General features: G+C 35.8%; 1 protein-coding gene across 6 annotated transcripts in view; it reads left to right on the forward strand.

Moving 5' to 3' along the window:
* The first annotated feature begins 3836 nt into the window (after nt 1-3836).
* The window catches only part of LOC143244235 (plexin-B-like), a 170989-nt gene continuing 151352 nt past the window's right edge, over nt 3837-23473 (forward strand). For 3 of the 6 annotated variants that reach the window (XM_076488531.1, XM_076488535.1, XM_076488536.1), the window contains exon 1: nt 12840-13334. The gene's annotated coding sequence lies outside the window, so the exon portion shown is untranslated. Of the gene's footprint in view, nt 3856-12839; nt 13335-17183; nt 17299-23473 lie in introns of those variants that run through there. The other 3 variants (XM_076488532.1, XM_076488533.1, XM_076488538.1) reach the window with 3 other exon arrangements.

Raw genomic sequence — 23473 nt, forward strand, 5'->3', positions numbered from 1 at the left:
CTTCCTTAATATATTTGCCTTTTTATGTATATAAGACTGTAAATTTTTATTGTGAAAAACTGAATTATTAAAAATAATTTTTGTGTCCATATTTTTATTATTAGAATATTACTGAATTAATAAATTTTTGTTAAGGCATCTACATCGTTCTATTTTTGCGAAGCAACCATTCAATATGGCTGGAGCGATATGTCCCTGGTGGTAACTTTTTGAATTATAATGTAATGTTGAAACAAGTTTTCCACTTTGTGATATAATCATCCATCATGGTGGCTTAGCAACGAACCCCTGATGACTTGCCATCTGGTGTAAAAAAGAAAACTTCGATGAAGCTACACGCGCGCCCACACAAACACACGACACCCTCTGGCGTCAAACATTGGAACTGTATCATTGTCATCTTGGATAATATCACCCTCTTCTCCCTCTCCCCTGAGGTGACATCCTTAAGATGGGATATTTCTGGACTTACTATGGTAACCCGACTAATTCTGTGAAGGAAAGTTTAATTTTAGTATTCATTACTGCATCGCTATCAGGAGCAATACGGCTGTTTTGGGTACAGAAAACCACATCTCTTCTAGTCTTAATATCGTATTTATCAAGTACAAGAAATTACATAAAATAATTGAAATGACATGCGTATTTTAAAAATAAATACAATCTTATGCTGTGCATTGATTTGGTTTATTGTGGCCTAGCGTGCAAACGTGGAATAGAAGAAATTAGTTTAGTTTAGTTTGTTTTTGGTTTTCGCGCAAAGAGGTTCATATAATTAGACGCTACGTGTTTTTTTCTTCTTTTCTTGTTTAAAGATAAACATCGGAAAGAAACTGGCAGAATAAGATGGTTTTATTTTCAAGCTTGTCATGTCATCAACTGGTGTAAACAAGTGGATTACTATATGTTTAACACTAGTTAATTCGGTTTGGCCTCACGTTACTCAAGTTAACTAATATAATATAATGAACATTTATGGTCTTCAAAAAAGGTTAATACCTAGAAAGTAAGTAAGTGTTCCAGCTTAGTGTGGTGTTTATTAAAGGTAAGGGTCCGCTAAACACCATCTTATTAAAAGTTAGGGTCTGCTCAATACCGTCTTATTTTACTCACCCCTTGTGTCGTAAGACCTAGGACTAACATAATTGGAATTAGTCTTAGCACCTTGTAAAGCTGTAACACAAGAAAGTAATCCTTAATTAAGGTATCTTATTACTATTTAACAAGTTTCACTTCTCCTTCCCTTTCCTAGTTGAATGTGTGAAGTTATCTAGAGTGCACATCAAAGCTCAGAAAGAATCTTTAAATTTGATGAAGGTACGAGCTGTGTCTTCAGACATAATTATAGCTACTCATTGTCACTGACCCGGCCTATCCTAGGCCTCATTTCTTTCTTTAGAGCCGAGTAGAGTGATAAAAAGTCCTGGCACGAAGCAGTTGGCATGCAATATTCTAACTTAACAGCACCCTCTGTGGAACTTTAGTCACTTACACAAAAGATTATTCTAGGAAAATATACATATATATAAAAATTGAATAAACAAAGACATCAGCTTACTGAGAATGTGTGCACGTAAATAAGGATTACGATTAATTATTTCACATTGTTTCTGAAGGTATTCCTTGTTCTCAAGTATTGCTAGGCCCTAATTTAATATATTTTCTAGATTAAATTCAATCTTTCTTTTCACATAAATCACTTTATCCACTCCAGTTTTATGATGTGAGTTTACCAGGTTTTGGATCATCCGAAACTGGATTTATCAGAATTTGTTTGTGTGTTCATTTTTAGGACAAAGTTTGACATTATGCTATTTTCATTCTATCCATCGAACAACATATTTTAGCGTTGTATTGTAAGGCCGAAAACTCACTACTAATCCACTAGTAGTGGGGTAACGTTTTCTCCATCTCTATCAAAATATAATGCACTAATATGTGTGTGTGTGTTTGTGTACTATCTAACCACTCCTAGGAGGCTGGATCAATCTCAAACAAACTTTGTGGTATGAGAGTTTGGAAGAAGAGGTATGTTACTGCGGGTTCACAACCTTTCAAGCATTAATTATTTAACACTTATTACCTTAGGTATAAGTTAACGTTCACGACATTTATAGATCGCACCACGTTCTTACACCCAAAACAATAATAACTGTTAGAAATTATATCACACAACGTATACACAATATGTGGGAGAGGGCACATAGCGTCTTATATATCTTAGAAAGTGCAGTAACATTCTTTTATATAAGAGTGCGCTGAAAAAATAGCTGCCTCTGTTGCAATACTACATAAAGTCAGATGATGTTTCTATTCCAACATCCACCAGTAGGCTGATAGGAAGAGCCATTTCTTTCATTATACTCACTTCCCACTTTGACCCATAACCTTTCAACTTCGGTTCAGAAGACACTTCTGGAACCATCAATTAATTAATTACGTGAAATATCGCCGAAGAATATTGAAAGATTGTTGTTGAAAGCTGGTAACAGAAAGCACCCTACTGTCACTACCTGGCCGCCATCATGTTTTATAATATATATATACACTGAGTTCTTGAAACTTGTATAAAGCATTGGATGTGGTAATAATACATATTGTAATAATATAAGTAAATTTTGTGCAAGTTAATATTATTGTTGTTGTTTTATCATAGCATTCACTCCACATTGTTTAAGTTCATGACCCGGACAAAGGACGAGCACCTTAGCTTGTAGTATATCAAACACAGAAAATGCTTGGAACGTGAACTTTTAACAGGGTACCGATTTCACGAAACTTGGATTACATTAATCTTTTTCAGACATGTTTTGATATTTTGATATTAACAGTGTTAGTGAAGCTAATTGTTCACCCATTGTTGGTTTTATGGACGTGCGTGTTTTCACATAAAATGGTCAAAAATATATCAATGACTGGACTCTTCAGGTGATTAAAGCAAACTGTTTTTTTTTTTAACCATTCCGTTCAACACAAGAGGGGTTAATGCCCTTGTCCATTGAACGATTGGCTAAACCTCGTGGTTAATGGCACGCCTTGACTGAACTCGTCACAGATAATATGGTTTATCTTTTCTCCCCATCTTTTCAGTCATTGGTAATACTAAAATATTGTTGATAATAACATACTTAGTTGATATTCGAAGCTTTCCTTCGCACTAGCTGGAAAGGTACGCCTCATTTTTAGTCAGAGACCACCACCCTCCTCGTGGTAAAGAAAGGTGAAACAGCCAAGTTATTAATGTGTAAGTAAAACCCAAGCAAGACCTGTAAATATAAACAGGGTGGTTAGAGACAATAAAGCATCTGTTTCGTGAATCTTAACGTCTTGTTAAACGTGTTCCTCTTATTTTTTTTATAACTAAAGCGTATTGCGTTACTTTATCTTGCACTTCATTTTCTCAGTTCACAAAACTACATTCCATTTGATTGTAACAAAGATTATGAACACAAAAGAATTAATCGAAGACATCATCCCAGTTATTCTAAGATTAATGTCGTTATCTCTCAGTACTAAATATGCATGAGAGGAAATATTAACTATTATGCTGATAAGGACATTTTCAGTAAGAATTCATGGTAGTTTATCTTCTTAATGTCACGTGTTATCACGTGCTCTGAACGTGAAACTGAGAGACATCTAGTGTAAAGAAATACAGCATAAACGTGCTTACCATATATGGTATTGTGAATGTTTTACTCTAATGATAACGTTTCTTATCTTGTGGGAAAACATAACTTGTACTAAGATTATTTTATCAACAGTTGTAAAAGAAATTAACATGGCAAGAAGAAGTTCAGTCATTTCAGCCTATAACGTACCTTTTACGTTCTAGAATCTTCTGGAAAATTTTAGGTACGAGATACTATAATTTAATCATTCTACATTCTATTTAATATTTATTTATATATTTCGTTTAGATATAAGATAAACGTTTTAGAATGCTGCTTACATTATAGTTTATTTTAACAATTTTTCCTTGTTTAATATTGTACTTTAAATATTCCAAGTTTGTTCATTTAAAGTATTTGTTTTAAATATATATATATATATATATTTTGGTTGTTGTTACTGAACATGCGCAGAATTATGAGTCTCCTCCCTCCAGTAACTAAGTGGTAAGTCTGCAGGCTTAAGACGATAAAAATTTAGTTTTACACCCGAGATGGTAAGAGCACAGACAGCCTGGTGTGTGTATCTTTGTGCTTACTAACAACTAAGCCAACTCTTAAGTACTTCTCATTTATAAGTACAACGTCTATAAATAATTTTTGATAATCTATGGTATATTGTTTAATTAATATTTTTAATAATTTTATCTCAGCAGTCAACCTAACTATTTAAATAATAAACTTCGGGGATTTTGTGTGTAGTTGACGTAACATGTGTTGCACTTTACACTTTGACACATTAAATATAGCAGAGTGGATAACATGCTTGGAATTTGGATCCGTAGATTCATGGTTCGTGGCTCATTACAAACAAAAACAAACGCGTTTCACACTTACATTGCACCCATGATCCCATAGAGTGCCAGTTAAATTCACTAATCCGTGAAACAGTAGGAGTCCAACGGCTAACCGTTTTTAGGCTACTAGTCTATCAGTTCAAAATAATGGCTCAGAGAGCACTTCTGTAGCCTTGCGCGAAATTCTGGAACAAACAAACAATATCTATATAGTTCACTAGCCGGATTTGAAATTACCTATTATCTGGAATTATGTTTTCATCATAGATGATTTTATCCTCTGCTAGAGAGCTACTCTGAAGATATTATTCTGACCTGTAACTAATGTTTGATCTTAAACAGCCAGAGAAACTGTTGTCATGTTGATATATTACTTAACATGAATGTCTATCTCTTGTGTGTCGATTAGATTATCTTCATACGAGTTTTGGTTATGTTGTGTTATGTTTCCGCTGACATCGAAAGATCAGTGATGGCCAAAACTGATTTTGGGATCTCACTGGTTACCATAGCTACACTGTAAAGATTATTATACACTTATGGTTTTGTTTGTTAAGCACACAACAAGTTATCTCAGCTATGACCACCGATCTTCGAACTTGTGTTATTATATTTCAAGCTAACCTCTAGTCCACAGGATGACATGTTTGTTTGTTTTTCAAACTTACACTTAGAAGAAATGAAGTGTGTAACAACTTAGTTATCACTATTTAAGCACACACCATTTCTTGACTGGATTTTGTAAGGTCAGCCTGTTATTTCATACTGTTTTTTTTTTTTTCAATGGCCGAGTTTCGTGAATCTGGAAATGACATAAGACGTGTCATTTTAATTTAACAACTTAAAAAACATCAGAATTATAACCATAACGAAGTAACAAAATAAAGATAATTAGTTTCTATTTCTTTACCCTAACACATGTATTCTTTTTTTTTTTTGACATTACGCGACAAGAAAAACTTTTGATTGTGGATAGTGAGCTATTTCAGGTCATCAGGGAGGAGCACATTGGAAAAGAAGTCTATCAATTCATGCATCTGCCACAGGTTAACCCTTTAATTCTGTTGGTAGAGCACTCGTTGTGAGAGGCTTTCATGAAGTATATTAAATTAAAACATTACTCTTATATAATGAGTTCAAATATTTAAAAATGTCGCTTTGAAACGCAAAACATTCTTTGATTTCTTAAATTAGTTAGAACGGTTCAATGTTTTATTCTCACTATAAGGTGCTCATTGGATTTTGTGCAAAGTTACACAATGGCTGTCTCCACTTGAACATTCTTACTTTTGAAATTATAGACTAAAAGGAAGATATGTGACGTTTTAGGTCGTTTCAAGAAGAGGTAAATGGGTGATAAATATGGTTTTAATGTGCGACTTTTCTGTTACTTATCTAGAATATATGCATAAATATTCATGAACAAACACATTCTAGGAATAGTTTTTATATCAGCACTTTTAAAGTAAAGTTCAATGCTGTAGTTTGTTTTGTGTATCTGTTAACACTGGTTACGTTTTATACATATTTATACATCAACGTCTACTTTAACGTGTCGGGCTGCATATCGTAAACCCTAACGTTCGAGCCATGATGCAGTAGAACACTTTATTTACACTTCCAGCTGTGATTATTTTTTTCTTATTCATCTCTTTTGTTTCTCTTCGGGAAATTTCCACAAATTTTGACAGAATCATTTTGTCAAATTTAAAAAAAAAACACCTGGTTCCCATAAAGACCTGGTATATTTGTGTTTACTCGTAGTGAACTTATTGTAAAACTAATTAACTGTTTTTTACCTGCTCTTCTGCCGACTTAAGAATTTCCTTCTCTTCTGTACTATCACTGAAAAATAGTCAAGTTACAAAAATGCTCACTTTATCCGTGAAATGCGCGTGGCTAATTGGTTGATTTGTCGCTCTGCAGATAAAACTGTTAAAGGTTTCCAGATTTGAGCGCGTTATAAATGTGTAAGTCAATCCAGTTATTCTGGCAAATCCTGGCTTTGAGGTGGGTGATGCTACTGACTGACTCACTTGTCTTTGGTAAGTAATTGAGTAGCTCTAGAGGTCTATGGCCTGTTTTTTTAGCCCACGTGTGCATGAGATGCCGAACAATTGCTGTTTACAAGACAAGATAGTCCCTCCATTAAAATAGGAAGAAAACTGTTGGGAGGGTGTGACCTAGTGATTGTTCGTTTTGAATTTCGTGCAAAGCTACACGAGGGCTAGCCGTCCCTAATTTGGTAATGTAAGACTAAAGGGAAGGCAGCTAGTCATCATCACCCACTGCCAACCATTGGGCCACTCTTTTACCGACGAATAGTAGGATTGAACACCATATTATAACTAAAATGTCGAGTGTGTTTGGGGTCACGGGAATTCGATTCTTCAGATTACGAGTCGAGCGCCCTAACTACTTAACCATAGTGATTTGTTTTAGTCGTGACGTCACTGAACACCCTTTGCACTCTCAGCCCTGAAAGCATTATAAATGTAAGAGTAAATCTCATAACTTGGTTCAAAATACCAGACAAAGTCGTTGTGGCAGTGGATTGTTTTGGTTCATCTTCCTCCCTGGGGAGTAGCTCAAAATGACAGACATGTTAAAACTGAACCCTGTTTATTCATTGACCCGAGCGTTCTGCCTATATGTGAGAAAGGCACGTTTTAGGTTAAATAGTATAAAAACTATTTTAAAGTACGTAGTTAATAACATTTAGAAACTTAAAATTATAGTTTAATTACTTGCGAGAGTTGACAACTCCAGTAAGATATTTTCCCTTTTTTTTCAATGTTTCCGTAAATGAATATTATTAATATTATTCATTTGTTTCTTTCTGTTGCTTGTTTCTAACACTGAAGTAAATAACAAGATCTTCAGAAATGGTACAATGGGTTGTTTTCAGTTACTTCACTGTTCTTGGAGATGTTTTTTGTTTTTTTTAATTTTGTGCAGAGCAACACGATGGCAATCTGCGCTAGCCGTCCCTAAGAGGGAAAGCAACTAGTCATCACCAGCCACCGCCAACTCTTGGTCTACTCTTTTACCAACGAATAGTGAGATTGACTGTCAGCATGTTTGGTGTGAAAGGCATTCAAACTTGTAACCGTCAGATTACGTGTCGAGCGCCCTAACCACCTGGCCGTGCCGAGCCGTTCTTAGGGAATACATTATATGTTGAAACATGGGAACTATGAATATATATTAATTTTTAAATGCTTTCTTTTTTTTGCTGCTGTCTTATAAATGTAGCTTAGACATCATATAGAGACCTTCTGTGATAGAGCGAGAAGTTTACGAATTTATAACGCTAAACTTCGGGGTATGATCCCCTGCGACAGGCACAGAAAATAGCCCAATGTGACTTTCGTCCTGAAAACAAAATATAAAGCCTCATGTAGAGAGCTTTATAGTGGCGGACAAAATTGCAAATTATATTTTAAATATATTGTTAATTTGAGTATTATTACAATACATATTGTATGACAGCGATTTAGGTTGCAGCACAAAAAAGTAAAAGAAAAACTGTGAGTAAAACATTTATTGTACCGTGAACTCCTTGTTCCGTAGTGTGTATGTTTCTTTAATTTACTTTAATATGTACTGTGTATTTCAGGGATGGCCCCTCAGTGATACCGCGGTATATTAATGGATTACAACACTATAAAATGGGTTTCGATACCCGTGGCGGGCAGAGCACTGATAGCCCATTGTGCTGCTCTGTGCTCAGGTATAAAGATAATTCAGAGGTGTACAATGTGTGTTTTGTAGGTTAAGAATGTCGGTTGTTAACAGCCATAAAGATTGACGTAAATAAACTTTTTATAGTTACTTGCGAGTAACATAAGAGATTCGAAACGACTAAGGCCTAGTATTCTGTACGTTTACTGCAACATATCTCAGATCGATTCTATGAAGGACCTACTGATACACCACTCGGGAACCTTTCTTATAATACTTTTGTATGACTACGCATGAATCAGTTGTTCCTCGTGTTTAAGGCTCATTTCGCTGTCGTTACGCCATTTGTACTAAGGACTCTAGTAGCTGACGGCGCGTGCCTCATCGATGATAAAGCCTGGGAATACGCAAAAGTGCTACGAAAGTCTTTGTAACGGAGCAATAAAAAGTAGATATTTCCTCGACTGTCTGATTTATGAGCTAATTGGCTAATTCAATGTGGCAGTGAGTTGTAAGAAACCAGTCCTTATTTGTGAAGGTACACCTGGTTAAAGGATTACTTTACGTGATGACAAGGCAAAATTATACAGGAAAACATGGAAATGCCACACCTTTATGTCAGCATTTGAAAACTAACAAGCGACTTCTTTTTGAATCTGCTTCATTGATACATAGATACATATCTAGTTATTATCTTAGGATTTATGTGTTTGGGTACAGAGGGCGTGTTCATTGGGGTGGCGGAGACGACAGACCCGGCACTGAAGAGATCTACCCTTCGAGCAGTCCCCCACCTCACCCCGTCTGACATATAGTCTTTTAAGGATTTTAAATTCTCTACAAACTGAGTCTCACTAACATGTTAGTGTTAACTTTTTTCTCATCTTATGCCCCTCCCAAATAAAACAATCAGTCTTACAAAAAAAACATTGACGGCGTATTGTTGTTTTTTTTAAAGGATAACTACGTTACATGGCAACAAAACTGATAAAATAAGCTTAGGCCTAACGTAGTGAAATAAACATATGGGGGAAAAGTAACGGTATTTATGTATATTAAATAAACTAAAAATAACATTTAAAAAAATTAATTTAATTTAAACTGACAGATATACACTAACAAGTATGTTTTTTTCATTGTAGTTCACTCAATAGCCCCCCAGTGGCTCAGCGGTATGTCTGCGGACTTACAACGCTAAAATCCGGGTTTCAATACCCAGAGCCCATTGTGTAGCTTTGTGCTTAATTCAAAACAACAAAACAACAGCAGTTCACTTAACGGTTTAACACATGTCCCTGTCATCGGTACCACGCAATGACAAGCTGTGAATTGAATGATAAATCAAACTTCACATCTCCTTATAGTATCTTAACCTGCGTGTCTGTTGAATAATAATAAATTAGTAGCGTCAGAACTAGATATGCTTTAAAACCTATTTAAGTATAAGTTTTCATCGCGGTGACTAGAAAACAACCAAAACATCATGACTATAATTTACCACGTTATGAAGCCTGAACGTGCTCTTCGATTTGCCCTAATTGAGAATTATTGATGATGGGTACAATCCCTCAAAACCGGTTTAACTCAGTGAAAAGTGGTAAATCGAATCGTAGACTGTGCCTTATATTTATTTCGAATGTAATATAAACAAGTTAGTATAACAGACAAACCAACGATTTGTCACAACTCATTTTTACATTCTTGTCTATTCATTAAGTTAAGACTACTAATAATTTTATCAAGAAAAACAATAGACAAAAATAAAATAAAGCTAGAAAGTTATACATAATCCCGAAATTAAGAGGTGGAAAGCATGAGATGTTGATAGTTTTTAATCTACTATGTTTTTATTATTATTTTTAAGTAGGAAGACTTGAGGGTTTGTTTCTTTTAAATTCATACAAAGCTACATGAGGGCTATTTGCGCTAACCTTACCTAATTTAGAAGTGTAAGGCACTTACCACCCACCGCCAACTCTTGGGCTACTTTTTTATCAACGAATAACGGAATTGAACGAATAATTACAACGTCCTCATAGTTGAAAAGGCAAAAATATTTGGCGTGACGGTGATTCGAACCCGCAACTCTCCAATTACGAGTCAAGTACCCTAGCCATCTTGCCATGCTGGGCCCAAGACGCAACTGACGCGTTTTGTTATTATCACCCTTTCGTTTAAACAGGCTTAAAGAAAACTCGATTTATTTACTTCTTTGCTGGCCTCTTCAACTATATTTTTTGAAATATTTGGTCAGCTGTAAATATTGTTTTTTCAAATAAAATTCTTAACTTTTGTTTTCTTGAAATTCTAATAACTAAATTCAAGATATTTAAAACATAATGAGTTTAGTCGATAGTACCAATAATTAAGTCGTGACATTTGCCTGTGTTCCAGTCATGCAACCCAATATCCACCACATCTTAGGTGCATTGAGATTGGCAGTTTTGTAAATATAACTTGCTGTGAGCTGTAGACGTCTGCGTGACTGTCAGTTTTAGTGACAGTAAAGCAGTTTGAATATTTTCGACGTCTAATGTACTTGGATGAATATCGGTTCGTTAATTAGGATTCTATTTTTATATTTTTCACCCCTTGTCGGGGTCCACACGGGATGTCCTGAGACAGATGTTAAAGGATGATGATGCATTGCTAATACACTAGCAACACGCTTGTCAGGAATCTCTAACAGAACGATTTATTTCGAAAACCTAGTTAGACTTAACTTTTTTTTGACACGTCGAACATCAGAAAGAAATTTATAGGTTGTTGCCACAACCCGCCATTTCCGGCAGAGGGCTAGGCTCCAATATGAATATATCATTTCTCAGTGTTGTATCATATACAATATCAAAACAAGATATACCAGAAGAAAAAATAAGGGGACGTGTACTTATTAAAACAGTAATGAGTGCAATAAAACCTTAAAAGGGTTTTTATAGTGGTCAGTTTAAAAGTTTCATCTTTAGTTGTCGAAACTTCACAAGTTAAGTACGAAGTTGACTTAGCCCAAGAGTAAATACCCGAGAAAAATATGCTAGCAGCGAGCAGTCACTTTATTAGAATTATAAATATTTTAAAATAATTGTTTAAGGAACAAACTGGAACTGATATTTAATAATACTTTAAACCTGAACAGTTTGGATTTTCTTTTAGCAAAACCACATCGGGTTATCTGCTGAGTCCAGCGAGAGAAATCAAACTCCTCATTTTAGCGTTGTAAATCTCTAGACTTACCGCTGTACTAGCGGGGGGCAAACCTGAACAGCAACTTACGCACACATGGACTAAACGCCCCTAATATTGAACCACTGACCAAAGTTAAATATTAGTAAATATTTATAAAATCAAACGCAACAGCTGTTTAAAGTTTGACCAGTACCAAGACTGGTCCCCACTGTAGGAAGTTAGCGTAAATGTGAAAACTCCCAGAAAACGTTTTTTCAAGTAACAGTTCGCGACTCGTTTCTGTAAAAACGGTAATAGTGTTAGTTATTCGTGATATCATACTTTTAATAGTAAATCATGTGTATGTATACAACATTTTAAAGTAATATTAATGGTTAGGGCACTCGACTCGCAATCTGCAGGTTCGAATCCCCATCTCATCAAACAGGATCACCCTTTAAACCGTGTGCTCATTATAATGTGACGGTCAATCTCATTACTCGTTGGTAAAAGAGTAGCTCAAGAGTTGGCGGTGGGTGGTGATGAATAGCTGCCTTTCCTCTAGTATGTTATTACTAAATTAGCGACAAATAGCACAGATAGTCCTTCGTGATGACGAGAAACTCACTTGAAATAAAAATATATCTCAGAACGGCTGGTATGGGTATTAACACTTTCACTAATAAAGCTAATAAACGTTTCGACCTTCCTAGGTCATCTTCAGGTTAACAAAAAGAGAGTTTGCAACTGACCTTTGACGGGCACATGTATTTGTCCTCGTGTAGCTTTGAGCAAAATTAAAATAAAATGAGCACAAACAATCAAGTTTTAATTTTGATAGGAACACCTACGGGTAATCTATGTAAACACACTACATTTTCAAATCAACAATACTTAGAATGAACTTATAATCCTTTTCTCTAATTGAGCCAGTAATAAATAATGATCCAATAGAGTGACTCACACCACGTCGTATTGTAACAGTGAGCAAGAATAAACACGACGCACTTAGATACTTGCAATGTCGACATTTAAAGTAACAAATACAAGTCTAATATTATGATTTAACCATTAAAGAGCATTCCAACGCTCTTTCTCCTTGCAGAACCTGCCGCCTTCTTTTCTAGTGGCCAACGATCCTAAAGGAACTCGCGAAGCTGAAAAGGGGAATCTAAAGAGACAATTATTGGTATAGCCTTGTGTCATTTCGTTTACGAGTAGAGGTACATAGGTGCTTATATGTTAATACATTAGTGGATAGTATTAACGTCATCTGATATTCAAGATGCAACAAAAACATGACTTTAAATGCTGTCTTTGTAACAACAAATATATCACGCCTTTTATATCCTATCCCTCTGATATAATGGACTGCCCGTGATCCGCACGCGTGTCGTCTGCTATTCAGTAGGTTGTTAGGGTTACCGTAAAGTAGATTGGGGAATGTAACTCTTGCGCATGCGCGATATAGGAGCAACTGCCACTGGTAGGCTAGATATATTGCGAAGAAATATTTCAAATAAATTAGTTCGAGTTTGTGATTGATGCGAATGGTGATGTTGTACTTGGTTTATCTATTTTGGCAACATCTTTAGTAAAGAGTAATTCCGATGCTTCCAGTTTGGTAATCTAACATAATAATATTGCTAACATGTTGATGCGACAACAGTTTCTAATTTGTGAATAACAAATGTGTTGCTGTGATCAGAGAGCGTCGGTAATAGGTTGTTTTCCACTAATTATAGAGTAACAAACGAAGTGGTTAAACGGTTCTTTTCGTGATCGATAAACAGCTTTTATTCGGTTCTGTGACGTTAAAAAGTCGTGGAAGATAAAACTATTTACTCGGCGTATTGTTTTCAAACGTAGAAGATTGACAAATTTGTTCGTAGAAAGATTAGTAGCCAACCAAGAACTGAAGTTACTTCGATAGCCTGTTACACATGGACACGAAAGGTGTAATTGTGTATTCTACATTCTTTTCTTAACTACTAATCGGCACTGTTCGGCAGAAGACGTAAGTAGAAGCTTTACGTTTAGCTAGATAAACTTGAGATAGTGAAGGTTTTTCCACCTAAAATGTAAAGTTCACTTTAATATAAGGAATGTAAGGTTAGATAAATTGTAAACGTTTATTTGGATAGCTTGAGGATTGTAATTTTTTTTAAAGAAGTTATTTGATGTTTCCTTACCATATCTTTCGAGACGCGTTGTTTTAAATAATATTATAAAATATCTCGTGTTTAGTTACGTATGAAAAAACTTTCAAAAAAGACGTAGAAATAAAAAGTTTCGTAAAGAATACTGTTTTATAAAAAAACCAAAAAAACTCGAATACAAGCTTAATACCAATAAAGAATTGTTTGTCTGAGATTTCATATTGGGAGTTATGCGTTACTGAGTTAATTTTATAATTAACTTTTCTATTTAAAAAAAACAACAACTAAACATAACTAGCTAATTAACGTCCAAAATTCGTTATTAGTACTAGCGTAAAATTTGTTTTTAGTTTTGCTTATTATTAGCTTCTATCCAAAACATACGTTTGTAAAACTATGCTTGACAGACCTTTAAGTTCGTTTCTTTACTCTCTCTAACGATCCTGGCCCGGCATGGCCTAGCGCGTAAGGCGTGCGACTCGTAATCCGAGGGTCGCGGGTTCGCGCCCGCGTCGCGCTAAACATGCTCGCCCTCCCAGCCGTGGGGGCGTTATAATGTGACGGTCAATCCCACTATTCGTTGGTAAAAGAGTAGCCCAAGAGTTAGCGGTGGGTGGTGATGACTAGCTGCCTTCCCTCTAGTCTTACACTTCTAAATTAGGGACGGCTAGCAGAGATAGCCCTCGAGTAGCTTTGTGCGAAATTCTAAAACAAACAAACAAATCTAACGATCCTTCGTGGAACGCAGTGACTTGTCAAAGAGAGAAAGACCTATATTCCGAAAGTTTGCTTGTGACGTACATAGTTTTACATTTGTCTCTTGTACTTATTGGAGTTCTCATGTTTATTTAACTTTCTCATTTTCTTTCTTTAATAATAATAATGTACAAAATTACATTTTACAAAAAGTTAGAAAATTTTAACTACAGGTAGTAATAGGTCTATGGAATGATTGCAAATATACTTAAAAATGTAATCGGGTCATATCCGTAATATAACATTATACATATATTGATACAATAAATATAACATTATACATGTATTGATACAATAAATAATGGCCTGTTTATAACACCAAAATGTTGGTTTCAATTAATTAAGCGCCCGGCATGGCCTAGCGCGTAAGGCGTGCGACTCGTAATCCGAGTGTCGCGGGTTCGCGCCCGGGTCGCGCTAAACATGCGTGCCCTCCCAGCCGTGGGGGTGTATAATGTGACGGTCAATCCCACTATTCGTTGGTAAAGAGTAGCCCAAGAGTTGGCGGTGGGTGGTGATGACTAGCTGCCTTCCCTCTAGTCTTACACTGCTAAATTAGGGACGGCTAGCACAGATAGCCCTCGAGTAGCTTTGTGCGAAATTTCCAAACAAACAAACAAAACAAAACAATTAATTAAGCACTCGGTTTCGCATTGTAGCTTCTTCAGTAACGTTCATTAAGACACAAACCGAAACTGACAGTACAAAGCTTCGGATGGTTTATATAATAAATTCAAATTAGTTAAATGTACCACAACAAATTATTTACGATATAGAGAACGTAGATATCATAAATACTATATGGTTCTATTTTTGTTAACAATATATATAGTTTTTTTACAATAAGATTTTTTAGAATAGGTATGACCTTTCAGGTTTACCTAAATGTTGTATCTGTTCTAAAAACTAATCTTACTGGCTGTAAAATGTACTGTATCGGTAATTAAATTCAAAAGAAAACTATATATCTTTCTCTATCTTATTAATAGTCCACTTAGGTTTATTCAGTTACTTTAGAATTGCAGTTGACAGGTCTACCTGACTTTATTTTTATAGGACTAGTATTTTGTGTATAATTCTATTGAAGTTTTGGCGCGAGTTACTGCAGTCTTATACTACTCTTCCAACAGTCGTTTGGTCTTCTTTCTTCAAAATATCTTCTGCTCCTTTGGTCAAAGTGCACACAAACTGATGCAATTACTGCAGAACGACGCTTTAACGAAATGAATTATTCTTCATATTTTACTGTTAGCCTTACTCTGACATATTAAACGCTAGGACTATCACTATTATCCAAGTTAACTTCACGCCGAACATTTCCTTAGTCGTGACTTTATCCTATTCTACTGTCTTCGTCTGTCTGCTGCTTCCCGTTCCTCTAGCACTATTTATGCTTATTACTAAATCGTCTGTTTGCTATCTTCTCTACATCAATGACTTACAAATGCAACTACCAGTAATCGTCTGCTTTTAACTCTTATAATAAACAAAACTACACAATCATAAAGTATTCATTCACAAAATAAAATAATTAATAATATCAACACTGAATTGTCTTTTTATATCGTGACACAGCTTAAAGTCGTGTTTTTATATATTGATTTTTCATGTGTTTATACTTTTCATAAAGTAGGAAACTATCAAACTGTAAGGGGGATAAAAATCTTAATTATTGTGCATAGAAACATGAATATAACGAAGGTGCAATAAAAAGCGAGTCAGATGAAGAAAATAATTTCAGCTATCCTAAACTCTGGATTTAGCAGAAATAGTGGTTTTATATCTTGTAAACAAAATAAATTTTGTGTTTTTTTATGGCGTACTTTGATATTAACAGCTTTGTGGTTGTTCTACGAACGTTTGATACTCCTATGTTTTTGGACTATCATTAGGCCCAGATATGTTGACTTGAATTTTAATTCTAGAATTACTAATGGGAACAACGTTATCAACTTAAACTTTTTTTTTTAAACTACTTATGTAACGAAGTTACTTGTTTATCTACGAATTTGTAGATTGCTGGACATCTAGTGACGTACTAATCTCGGAAAACATAAGCAAAAATATAGGTAACATTGAAGTTAATCCCAATAATTTACTAACTTGGCGCCACCTGTATGTTTTACAGAGAATGATTTCACCCAGTTTGTTTTTAACGGTTCTTTGCGGTCACAATGATAATATGTAAGTCTAAAATTAAGCTTAAAACGATTCATTATATGAGCTTTACGATTAACTAGTCAGTAATATGAACATTATGTATATTAATTATAACCTGAAAATTTTAATATAATTCTTCTTTTTTAACACCCCCCCCTCCTTTCCCCTTTTAGTTGACTGTATACTGATGTAACCTTTTTGGTAAATTGACTAATTCGTTCTGAGGATTTGTAACGTTAAGTGAATTTGAAATATATTTATTTTGTTTATATAATGTCCACTGTGTTTGTTCAGTAGTTTTTTGAAAAGTAAAATTAATGTATTTGCTTGTTTAAGTTGAGAATTTCATCACAAAGGAAAATAATTCTTAACTTGTTTAACGTTTGTTGTTTTTCTGTCATTTCGCACAAAGCTGCACCAGGGCTAGCCATCCATAGTTTAGCAGTGTAAAACGAGAGAAAAAGTCTAATCATCACCACCCTTGCCAACTCTTGGGATACTCTTTTACCAACGAATGGTGGGACTTACCGTCGCATTTTAACACACCCACGGCTGAAAGGGTGAACATTTTTGGTGTGGCGGGGATTTGAACCAGTGACCCCTTAGATTAGGAGTTCAGCACCCTAACCATGTGGCCGTGCTGGGCCTGTTATTCAAATTAATCTGTAAATATAATATACATTCTTTTTCACGTGATTAAACTTTCTTTCTTTACTAAGAAAACAAACAGTATTTTACTGGCAATGGTGCACGTGACTCTTATGGTATTTTTTATTGCATTTTTGTAACAGCGATCCTTCCGATGTTTGAACTAGTTCTACATTATTTAGACAACCATGTCTTACTTGAAGACTTTGAATCTTGAGTATCAGACGGGGAATGTTTCATGTATGAAATACCAAAACAGTGAGTAGTGCACGTCTACGTTCTGTAGTTGATCTCAAACTCCTTTATCTACGACCGGCCTGGCATAGCCAAGCGCGTAAGGCGTGCGACTCGTAATCCGAGGGTCGCGTGTTCGCGCCCGCGTCGCGCTAAACATCCTCGCCCTCCCAGCCGTGGGGGTGTATAATGTTACGGTCAATCCCACTATTCGTTGGTAAAAGAGTAGCCCAAGAGTTGGCGGTGGGTGGTGATGACTAGCTGCCTTCCCTCTAGTCTTACACTGCTAAATTAGGGACGGCTAGCACAGATAGCCCTCGAGTAGCTTTGTGCAAAATTCCAAAAACATTTATCTACGACCTTTTCAATAAAGGTGCTTAGCGAGCGGAAAACGAATTATACGGTCATGTGAAAAACTAAAGTAAACCGATACAGTGAGATATATTGGGATGACTAGATCTTTTATTATATCTGACGTGAATTAGAGACTCCAATCAAGCCGGCTTATTTTTACAATCAAGCTTCTCCCCTGTCTTTAAACAAATTATTGAAAACCTAATTGCGACTATATTGTAGGAGGGTCGAGAGAGCCTATCAGTCACATTAAGTCAGACTAGTACTTTATTTTTTTTTGTATGCACTATAGGATGACGTGTCCTTACGTTATCGACATTAAGCGCCTCGCTCTTAGCGTTTCACTGATAGCTAGCCACGAAGGCACTAAAAGTTTATAACGTTCTTTACTCTAAGGTAAGGGTATTAAACGTAGTTTTTGATCATTTCCAGCTTCGTTTGTCTTTAACATAACTTTCCTTTCAAGTTTTATATTACTTCAGGTATCTTCTTACTAAAACGATATTGAAAACTATACCGTATGAACATTTCTTAAGCTTAGTTTTATATTAAACTGGCAATGCTGTCTGAACGGGACGAAATACGGATGGCAGTGTTTGTTCCTCCGTCAGGTTGTTTTAAAAAAACAATTCTCAGTTCGCCAAACGAGTTTACGTTCTACAACATGCGTGTCCCGAAGATCTATTTGTGTTGATTCTGTGTATTTGAACACGTGTTAACAATAGATTTTTGTGGTTTTCTTGTGAGACAAACTGAAAAACTGGTTCTGTGGTGTTAGATACGTCACCACAGCAAAATGTCTTGTTTTTTCCTCCATCTATATACTTATACAAGTGTGACTACAAAGCTAAATATGATTTGCTCTACTGTCTGTGGATTGAACATTTTAAGTTGTCATTTTTTTAAAACCAGATATTGGAAACTTGTACTAGAGGCAGGAAACGTCATCATTTTCCTACAGCTAATCCTACTCGATGAATGTATTTAAAGGTTATGCAGCAATACGTTTGCAACAAAAGCAAAAATGGGTTCCCATAGGTTTATTTGTTTTTCTGAATTTCGCGCAAAGCTAAACGAGGGCTATCTGCGCAAGCCACCCCTAATTTAACAGTGTAAGACTAGAAGGAAGACAGCTAGTCATCACCACACACCGCCAACTCTGGGGCTACTCTTTTTCCAACGAATAGTGGAATTGACCGTATCTTTATAACCCTCCCACTACTGAAAGGGCGAGCATGTTTGGTGCGACGGGTATTCGAACCCGCGACTCTCAGATTACGAGTCGAACGCCTTAATCCACCTGACCTTGCCGGCCTTAGATTCCCATGATGTTTTCTGAATTGACTATTCAACTTTTAAAGGTAAAGTTTGAAATATATTTTCCAGGGATATGAATGATATAAATGTGATATATAACGTGAATGCATATTCAGTCATTAGTTCTAGTAAATGTAAATCTATTTAACATTTTCCAACAATTGGCCAGTATAGAACATTAAATATTAAATCATCCTATTGGAATCATAAATCTTATTGCTCGATTTCTCCAGTGGACACGGCGCAATTTGTTTATTGTGTTGTCTTGTGCTAAAAACAAAACAAGAGTCCTGCTGAGAAGATTCTTTCACTGAAAAGAATTTACAAATGTGATTTGAAACGACGTACACTTAGTTGGCTAAAGCGCTTGAAGGCCTTTCATGTAGCTCGGCTACCAATAGTGCCACGTATATTTAATATATATGGCTAGTAAGGCACATTTTAACATCTCGCTACCACGATGGCCAAACTTAATTTTCAAGAAAAGTTTATTCTTCGTCCTTTTATATCGTACACTGCGTAGCATTCTTCAAGTCATCGTATTCTATGTCCTTTCCCATTAATTCTGAAACGTGTTTCATTTGACAACGCTACTCAAATGGAAATGAAGCTTTTAGAAAGCTTTTAAGATATTTTCGTCCCCGACCTGTTTCACGTGGACAACTGTTAAAATCTTTTCCTTTCAGATAATTTTATTTTCATTAAATCTAGATATATCCGTTGCATGACGCACATTCACTATTTCTAGGTTTTATTGGATACATTTTTCAGCTTGGATGCCAGATTAATTAAATTTCAGTGTCTTCTACGGGAAACCTAATTAAAGTTCTGTCTGGAAAAGGGGGTTTTAAATGTATAAAAGTTAAGTGTGTTGGCTGTCTAATAAAGGACATTTTGTAGAACAGAAACTCCATTTGTCCAGTGTATTATCCAAGAAAACTTGTATAGCAGTGAAATATAACTTGGAGTGCTAATTGTTGTTTGTTTTTTCCCATTGAACTTTTGTTTTTAAATTCTGTACAAATCACTCGGTGCGGCTTCGCACAGTGTATGTATGGATGTTTTCTACACATTTCTCTTTTTGTGGGTTTTCACAGCTCTGTCTCTCACGTCCCCTAGCGCGCGCGCGCACACACGTAAAAGTATAAAAAGCTAAATTAAGACTGTAATTGGGTGGATTTATTTGTTTTGTATCAATGTAAATGATACATCTGCACTGTTAGCTTCGGATATTAAAGTTTTTAACTCAACACTATAAAACAATAATGAATTTAAGATAAGCTTTATGAAGCTTTAATTGAAGAATCCATTACAAATAAGTTCTATTTGTCACCTTAAATTTACAATAGATAATGCTGTGATATATGTATCTTATGCAGTAACTATCAGGCGAACGTGTAGGGGGCTTCAGACTTTGTAAGGGGCTCCAAACTTCTGAGATGAGCCTATATACTTAAACTGCTTTGAAACTGTAAGATATGATTTTTTTAAGTTTGCTTTACCCGAAAATCAGCCATTCCAAGACAATTGAAAACACTATATGTATGGTAGACACTCCACCAATGTGAAGTCGAATATCGTATTTTCAATTGGCTATGATAAGGGCTACTAATTTTGGTTTGGTTTGTTTGAATTTCGCGCAAAGCTACTCTAGGGCTATCTGCGCTAGCCGTCCCTAATTTAACAGTGTAAGAATAGAGGGAAGGCAGCTAGTCATCACCACTCACCGCCAACTCTTGGGCTACTCTTTTACCAACGAAGAGTGAGATTAACCGTCACATTGTAAAGGGTTACTAATGGCGCCAGTTCAACTCGATGACCGATGGTGAATCTAATAACTGATTGGGTTTCACCTGTACATTTAGTACAGGTAAGGTAGTCACGGTAAGCTTTTAAGAGGTTACTTCAGCGCAGGGCTAAACAATTGGCTACCGGCACATCTGCAGAGTGGGGAATCGAACCCTGGACTTTGGTGTTGTAAGCCTATAAGCTCCACACCTAAAAAATGGGGTGTGAGTGAAGTTTGAGGTTTGAATTGCAACTTCTAAATAGGTTATCTTTCAGTTAACTGTAGACACGAACTTGTGTGATGAACCCATGATTGTTCTAAAATCTGTAGTATTTTATCACATGCCTAGAAATATTATTAGATGACGTAAATTGTAAATCTTCATGCCTAATATACTCTTTAATATTATAATATACTCCTTCCATCAGTGTCAAGATGGACCAGTTTTTAAATACTGTTTGAAAGGAAGAACACACATGAATAGTATTAATTTTCTGTCAGCTTGTGACCAAGAGACCATACAATGAAGTTCAATCCCTTCGCTTCTCCGATATGTCACCAAAAGCTGTTACTTCATTTGATATATGTTAGCCGTCTCCAACGTTGATGTACTAGAAGTTATTCAATTGCACCCACCACCAATTTTTTTAACTACTATTGCCACATGGGATGCGACTGACACTCTTATAACACACTCACGTGGAACGTCATCTCCAAGCTGGTATTGTACCACTCTTCCCTCCCCCACACACGCAAAAGTGGAAACTAAGGCATTTGTTTTAGCTCAACTAAGAACTTGTCAAACTTTTGTAATAGTTTTATCTCCCCCTCCTCCAGCACGTGTTTATTGCTTATTACATCACATACAGAGTAGATACAATGCGATGTTTGTGCTCGAAAGGTGATGCCCTCAAGTGACACAGTAGACTTCCGACGTTAAAAACCGTGGTGGGCAGAACACAGATAGCCCGTAGTATAGCTTTGTGTTTAACTTGGAACTAACCAAACCGTGAGAAGATCGTGAAACTGTTACTGTGTTTTTTATTTAGAACATTGTTAGAGGTTTTCTTTTAAGCCTTTAACTTTATTGTTGTGAACCTGAGGTTAATATATAACGAAACTGTAGTTTTATAAACCATATCCGTCTGTTTGTTTAACGTTATCATACGAATTATGTTCCTTGCTTTTGTTGAATTTCGGTTTTCACTGAAAGTTTAATATACAGGGTGTCCCAAAATAACGTTTACACTCTTTGGATCATTATAACTTGCCTTGTTTATTGATTTTAACAATGAAATAAGATACATATGATAGCCAAAGGATCTATTTAAATATTTAATACTGAAATCAAGAAAAAAATAACAAATAAAATTATTCCCAAGGAAAACTCTCCTTGGTTGGAATTGTAAAATGTCACAATTTGCTTGCTTCACTTCAGGTGTTCAAACTGAAATCCGTTCTGCTCCAGACACATCTCATAACGGGAAGAAATGGAAGTGCACACATCAAACACCATCTCATCTGGTATTAAAGCACATTGTTCTTCAATTGCAACTCTTAATTAATTCGTCAATTGTTGCCCTTTTTATGCTGTAAACTTTGTCTTTCAGAAACCCCCACAAAAAGAAATCCATGGGTGTCAAATCTGGTGATCTATTAGGTTTTTAAATAATTTCATTCAAGCATTACATGCAAGACTATACAATACTTCAATGCATGAACACATTACACCCAAAACATTTATTATGATACTTTATTTCATGTAATACCTAGGTATATAGTATGCATTGTTTTAAACGAAATTGCAAGATATTAAATGCGAAAAGCAGATGGTGTCGAAAATGCTCGATTTTGTCCACTTAACATTCCATTTAATGAGCTGAAAATGAAAGCAAAAATTAAAGACATATGAAAATCAAACACACCATCTATTAGAGCAAAAAATTATCTACCAAATGACATGAAATATTTTGCGAAAGCGTTTCATTTATGAATATATTTTTTAACTTGAAAAAACTCTCACGAATTATTCCTCAACCCAATAGTAGGAAATTCTACACTTCCTCTTCGTCCAATCCATCTGTCTGGCATAGATGCATCCAGATAAGCTCTCACGTCGCGATGGAAGTGGGGAGGAGCGCCATCCTGCTGGAAGAAACACTTTTCTTCTCCAAATTGTTCTTGGATGCGTGGCATGGCAAACTCTTGTAGCATGTTGAGATAATTCAATCCTGTTACGGTGTCTTGGAAAAAGAATGGTCCGATGAGTCCCCTAGCGGACAGACCACACCACACAGTCACTCCAGGCAAATTCAAGTGATGTTCCTCTGTAACATGTGGATTTTCTGTTGCCCAGTGGGTGCAGTTGTGTCGATTTATTGAGCTATTCAGCTTAAACGTTGCTTCGTCACTCCAAACAATTTTGAGTGGAAATTCATCATCGCCTGCACATCTAGCAAGATACCATTCAGAAAACTCAACCCTTCGATCAGGGTCATCTTCATTCAGAGCGTGAACAAGCGATGGAATGAAACTTTTGAATTGGGAACGCTTCAAAATGCGATGAACGCTGGATTTAGAGATACCTGTTTCACGAGACAATTGGCGCACTGATTTTATTGGAGAATTCAGAACATTATCAATGACCTCTTGCTCTCTTGTTGGACTTGTTGATGGTCTTTTTCGACCGGAGCGACCCTTTCTCATATGGTAGAGAGTTCCGTATTCATCAAACTTGGC

This window comes from Tachypleus tridentatus, chromosome 2 (genome assembly GCF_004210375.1).
Source record: "Tachypleus tridentatus isolate NWPU-2018 chromosome 2, ASM421037v1, whole genome shotgun sequence".
Lineage (NCBI taxonomy): Eukaryota > Metazoa > Arthropoda > Merostomata > Xiphosura > Limulidae > Tachypleus > Tachypleus tridentatus.